Source organism: Pipistrellus hanaki (assembly GCF_964339955.1).
Source record: "Pipistrellus hanaki genome assembly, chromosome: 17".
NCBI lineage: Eukaryota > Metazoa > Chordata > Mammalia > Chiroptera > Vespertilionidae > Pipistrellus > Pipistrellus hanaki.
The window spans coordinates 14,512,112-14,518,761 of record NC_140519.1 but is presented as its reverse complement, the minus strand read 5'-3'; the positions used below and the strand labels follow the sequence as shown (position 1 = coordinate 14,518,761).

At 46.9% G+C, this 6,650-nt stretch overlaps 1 long non-coding RNA gene across 1 annotated transcript; it reads right to left on the bottom strand.

Moving 5' to 3' along the window:
- Positions 1-464: 464 nt before the first annotated feature.
- Positions 465-5,572, bottom strand: LOC311612204. Its single transcript, XR_014793247.1, has 3 exons — positions 5,515-5,572; positions 2,731-3,496; positions 465-1,713 (listed from the first exon to the last, which is right to left on the bottom strand). It is a non-coding gene; the product is annotated as an uncharacterized lncRNA (long non-coding RNA).
- Between the last annotated feature and the right edge of the window lie 1,078 nt (positions 5,573-6,650).

Below are 6,650 nucleotides of genomic sequence, written 5' to 3'. Positions count from 1 at the left end.
AACCGAAGCAGGCAAGTCTGAACTCTGTAGGGTAAGCCAGCAAGTTGGAGAGCCAGTTCCAGTTCGAGTCCAATGGCAATTTACAGGAAGAATTCTAATTATTTAGAGGTCAGTCCCTTTTCTATTAAGGTGGTCAACTGATCGGATGAGGCCCACCCACATTAAGAAGGATAATCTGCTTTACTCAAAGTCTACTGATATACATGTCAATCTTATATTAAAAATACCTTCAAAAAACATCTAAAGTAATGTTTACCCAATATCTGGATACTGTAGCCTAGCCAGTTGACACATAAAATTAATCATCACAATTCCCCAAACACTTAACATGTATTACCAATGGATCTAATTGTTGTTTTTAAATATATATATTTATATATTTCTTCCGTAAATGGAGGTTTAGTAAGTGCCCCACCTGCTACACAAGAGGTCTCGGAGAGCCTTGCCCTACCTGATTTGGCTTAGTGGATAAAGTATTGGCCTGCGGACTGAAAGGTCCCAGGTTCAATTCTGGTCAAGGGCAAATGCCAAGGTTGCAGGCTCAATCCCCAGTAGGGGGTGTGCAGAAGGCAGCTGTTCAATGATTCTCTCATCATTGATGCTTCTATTTCTCTCTCCCTCTCCTTTCCTCTCTGAAATCAATAAAAATTTATTTTTAAAAAAATATATTTTTTGTTGATTTCAGAGATTAAGAGAGAGGGAGACAGAAACATTAATGATGAGAGAGAATCATTGATCATCTGCCTCCTACACAACCCCCACTGGGGATTGAACCCACAACCCAGGTATGTGCCCTGCCTGGGAATCAATCATCCTGGTTCATAGGTTGTCGCTCAACCATTGGGCCACACTGGCTGGGCTAGGCCTGACTGTTTGAAGGCAGAGGCTCTACCTCTCTCCATCTCTGTGTTGAAAAGCATAGGCCTCTTCCTGGTAGATGTTCACCAGGAGTTGGGATGAGTGTGCAGGCCAGGGAGTGAGTAGGGGAGTGAATTGCTAAGAGGTCAGCGACAATATTACAAAATGTCACGACTTTAGTCAAGGTCCTTAGTCTGGGACCTGACAAGTCACCTCAGAGGATAGCCCTTGCCATCATGGTTACCTCAAACCCTATACCACCCACTGATCCGGACCTTGAAAACTTACCTTGAGCCCAGAGCCAGTGAGGGCATGCAGTCCACCCAGCAAGGTTGCCCTGCCAAGAGCAATGGTCAGCGGGAGGCAAGAGTCCTCTGGGACCAGACAAGTGGACCCTCGGGAAGTTCCTGAATGTGGGTCCCCACTGGATGCCTCCATCGCCGCAGTCCAGGCAGAGGCTGTGGGCGCAGGTCCTCACTGGGAGCCACAGCTGCGTGGTGGCCTGCTGCCGGCTCCTGACGAGAGGGAACAGCTTCTCTGACCCCACAGAGTCCTCTCACATTCTTCAGTGTGGCCTTCGCCCCCTCTGGGCTTTTTGCTCACTGACAGCTCACCCTTGCCTTGGGCTAGAATCTTTCCGGAAGTCCCAGCGCCCCAGGTCCTCTGACTCTCTGGGGTTCTACCTCCCCTGGAGCCTCAGAAGGGCCAGGCGCTGGGTCCCGGTCAGTTCAAACAGCCCAGATGAAGAAAGACAGTTCAACAGCCACACTCACCAAAGCGTGAACATCAGGACATCCGGGAGGCCCGGGAGGTCCTTGCAATGCAGAAATAAGGAGCAAGGTTGGGTTCCTTACACTGTGGGTGAATAAAAATCTTCTATTCAATGTGGTGATTTTGTTCTACTCAAAAAAGTACATTTTTTATTTTTTATTTTTTAAAATATATTTTATTGATTTTTTACAGAGAGGAAGGTAGAGGGATAGAGAGTTAGAAACATCGATGAGAGAGAATCATCGATCAGCTGCCTCTTGCGGGGATGCGCCCGCAACCAACGTACATGCCCTTGACAGGAATCGAACCCAGGACCCTTCAGTCCGCAGGCCGACACTCTATCCACTGAGCCAAACCGGTTTTGGCAAAAGTACATTTTATTTAAAGAATCTGCTATGAGGAATTACTTCCATGGTGTACACATTTCATAGGGAAATTCAGACATGAGCGTCCTTATGGAGAGAAAGAGGCTGTATTCATTTAGGGATGAGGCTTGAAGCTGTGTGGGTAGTCCTCTGAGCAAGCCATGACCCGTCAGAGGCAGACTTGAGGTGGGGGTGAGGGTACCGGGCACCCCCCGCAGAGGAGTGGGCATGTTAGGTGAGCTTGTCCCTTTTAGGCACAATAGTGTTGGCACGCAATCTGGAGGGGAGGGCGTTAGCTCTGTGTACAGCAGGTGAGGAGCAGACCTGGCGGGCAGGAGTCCCAGAAAACCGACAGCCCGGAACGCATGGGCTATAGACATTGTCTGATGAGATAACAACACACATTAAAGAGGCGCTTACCAACAGCCAGGCACGGGCCCACGTGCTTTGCATAGAAAACCTCATTGACTCCCCACAATGAAGTTACCACTAAAACTCTCCCTACTTCATAACTAAGCGATTGGCCTATAGATGTGATAGGACTTCATTTGCCCACAGTGTACACCGTGTAAGGGGGGAGGCTGGGACCTGAGCCCAGAATTGTGACTCACACTGTATCACACACACACACACACACACACACACACACACACACACTGATTTCTTGGGATGCTAAAGTCAGATGCCTTTTCTTTTCTTCTCTTCACAAGAATGGTGTAAAAACTCACTTACTTGCCTTCCCATTCCTGGCCTGAAGCAATTTTTCTGGCCCTTGCCTCTGTTTCACCTGATCCCAACATTTCAGGTGCAAATCTAAACAGTCTCGTCTTTTTCTTCCAATGTCCCCTGCTCTGACACCACGACCTGGGAGGAAAGCATTCTAAGCCACTAGATGGCTGCTCTTGGACTCCTGTCTCTTTGGTCTTGGCTGTGGTGGAGCAGAGTGGAGGAGAAGCCGGTGAGCCCTGGGTGGGGACTCAGGGACCCCAACTCTACTTCCAGCCAACAAGGCAGCCTCCTGGGCACAGGTTCTTATCTCTAAACGGCAGGCCTTGGTGTCCGCAATCCCCAGACATGAACACGTCACATCTCAATGGGCCCTTTCCAGTGATGCAAGACTGGTCATTCCTTTTTCGGCCCCCAGCTTTCCCAGGGGGCTTGCTGGTCTACCTTCGGGCAGGAATGAGGATTCTAGGAACCTGGCCATCCACACACGTGTCCCTGGTTTTCTTTGGCGCATAAAAAAGAAAGAGCTGGACACTGACAGCACATGTATTTCTGCCAAGTCTCGCAGGGGAGCTCTCTGATTGACAGGTTGAATTCATTGCTCAATTTGGAAAAACTGGTTCTTCTTCCTCTCCTCTCAGGACATGTGCAGCGGTCATTCAATGGGAAGCTGGTTTCACTTTGATGTGTCCTCCCCACCTTTTGAATTTTCTGAGTCTTCCTTAAAACCAACGGATTAAGGCATCTCATCCTCTTCCAGGCTCTGCTCGGCCCACCTGATCCAAGAGAGAAAATAACTAAGGTTGGTGGCCTGGCAGGTATTCTGTTACTCCTGACCAGCCGGTTTCTTGCATTATGAAGCCCTCCTTCCCAGGGTAGAACCCCAAAACTACATTTCCCAGACTCCTTTGCACCTAAAATATAGGCATTAAAGCCAGGACCAGCTACCTAATTTGTGGGACCTCATGAACATTCAAAGTGTGGGGTCCTCCCCAATTCAGAAAGCAGGGAGAGAACGCAGTTAAAGGTAGACCTGAGTCACACTTCTTGCCCCTGTAAGTGCTTGTGGAGACTTCCACTCTGACCCAGATGGCTCCATCATTTCTCTCCCATGGCTTATCTGCCATTTCTGTTCATAATGGAAGTCACAGAGAGTGGAGTTCCTGCTACAACTCTGCCCATCACTCACGCATCCTTCCTCCTCTTCACCCTCTCTGCCTGGCCGTGCTGGGCTCTCGAATCCTAGTGAAAGGGATTATCAACCCTTGTCAGCGACAGAGAGGGGTCAGAAGGAAGCTTCTCTTTCATTTCTAGGCTGGCTATGCAGTATCTAGTGGCACCAGCCACAACGTGAAATTCTGCCAACCACGTGACCGCTTACAGATCATGTGGTCTGGTTAATACCGGCGTCTGGATTTCTTCAGAACTGAGAACTAGAAGGTGCTAAAAGGAACCAGGGAGCAAATCTCTCTGACTCCGTCATGGGTGGGCAGCTGTCACTGTTACACAAGAGACGACTTCATCGGAACATGGATGTGGCAACAAGGAACACTGAGTCAGAAGCCGTCAGTCTTTCCAGCATCTACTCCACATTCCAGAAACTGAAGGTCAGTCTGTGCACTCACTAGCCTGCATTCTTCAAAAAATGCCAAAGTCATGAAATACAAAGAAAAGCTGAAAAAACGTTCCAGATTAAATAAAACTAGAGACATGACCACGAAATGCAATACATCAGCGGAACTGATTCCTGTCCTGGGGGTGGGGGCTGAGAAGGATGCTAACAAAACTGAGTTATAGCCTACTGAGAGAAGTATTGCATCAATGTCAAATTTCCTGGCTGTGACCATTACACTGTGGTTAGAAAAGAGACTCCCCTTATTCTTAGGAAAGACTTTCGGAGGTACTCAGGGCACGGGGTAAACCACCTACTCAATGGTTCAGAAAAAATTTATATATATATATATATATATATATATATATATATATATATATATATATATATAAAACATGATCACTCTATCCAGTTTAGCTCAGTGGATAGAGCATCGGCCTGCAGACTGAAAGGTCCCAGGTTCGATTCCAGTTAAGGGCATGTACCTTGGTTGAGGGCATATCCCCAGTAGGAGGTGTGCAGGAGGCAGCTGATGGATGTTCCTCTCTCATCAATGTTTCTAACTCTCTATCCTTCTTCCTTCCTCTCTGTAAAAAATCAATATATTTAAAAAAAAAAAAAAAAGAAAACACGATCAAGTCAATGTTCAAAACTAGTGAATCTGGATAAAAGGCAACTGCCGTTCTTTTGAACTGTTGGCACACCTTCTCTGTACCTTTGAAATTATATTTCCAAATAAAAACTTTTCTTACAAAAGAGTAAGCCAGTCTTTCAAGTTTCTTTCAACCCCCATGATTATGTCGAAGAGAAAGTATGGGTTTGGGGCTAATATATCTTTAACACTTTTCTCACACTTGCTAATCTCCCTTTTTAATAAAGAGAGAGCAAGCCTCAGGCTGACTTTGGCAAGCGCAGCGCTCGCTAGATTTTAATAACGTCGTTTTCTTTTCGTTGTCCTTACTTTTGCATTTACTTTTTATTTGTGGCAAGCGGGGCAGCTTTCCCTGTATGGTAAGATATAAAACCACCTTTTAAATACATGCATATAATTAAAAAGGAGTTAATGTAAAGGAAAATATTATTCTAAAAAGCACACATGCCGAAACCGGTTTGGCTCAGTGGATAGAGCATCGGCCTGCGAACTGAAGGGTCCCAGGTTTGATCCCAGTCAAGGGCATGTACCTTGGTTGCGGGCACATCCCCAGTAGGGGGCGTGCAAGAGGCAGCTGATCGATGTTTCTCTCTCATCGATGTTTCTGACTCTCTGTCCCTCTCCCTTCCTCACTGTAAAAAAAAAAAAAAAAAATCAATAAAATATATTAAAAACAAAACAAAAAATAATAAAAAGCACACAGGGGGTGAAGATGTGACGTTCAATCATAAACTGCTTGCCTTCTAAGACGCTCCGTCTATCCCTACGGCCTCGCGTCCCAGAGAGGAAACTGCAGCTCCAAGCGCTGGGTGGCTTGTCTGGAATCAGTTCCTAGTGATGAGGACAGGGACCCACTGTCCTGTGACTCACGCCACGGGAGTGCCAGGAGCAAACCCTAAAATAAGAAACACAGCTCAGAGTGGCATCGTCTAATACAGCCACACACGCAAGCCAGTTGCCCATTTTGCGAATCTGGAAGCTCATAGCAAAAGCAGCCCTCCCTGCCGGCTCAGACCTTTGACACTGAAACAGTCTTATTCCTTCTTGTCTCCTTTTCCAAGGGGCCGATGCAACAGAGTGTGTCATCCCTACACAGTTCATAGACAAACTCAAACTCTTCTTTTTCCAAAGCACTGATGTGAGCTAGAGTCCTGGAAGCTGGAGAGAACAGCTAAGCTCGGTCTTGTAAATAGTTTCAGAAACAGCTGAGGGGAGCAGAGCTGGGCCTTCCTTGTCTAAGGCCTATCCCAGCTCTCACCCTTGAAATGGTTGTATTGGCAGCTCAAATAGTTCCCTGTTTTTCTCTCATGCTCTTATTCTCACTCGACGCTGTTTTCCATAACCTGTAGGTGGGTTTTATTCCACCTCAGTGAAGAATGAGAGTTGCTGGGTGAGTGAATGTGTAGGTCTGATCTAGCCTCTCCACTCCCAGCAGGGAATTCAGCCTCACTCCCAGAATTCCCTCTGCTAACAAGGACGCCAGAGGAGGGCAGGGCACAGCTCCCTCGGACCCATTCCAGTCTCTATCATTCTAATGGGCAAGACACCTGAATCTACCTGAGCATGTGTGTGTGCCCGAGTCTCCTATACTCTTCTCCGTGGAGAGCGAATGGCCTCCAGGCCTTGAAAATAATGTTTTTTATCTATCTATATATATTTTTTTGGA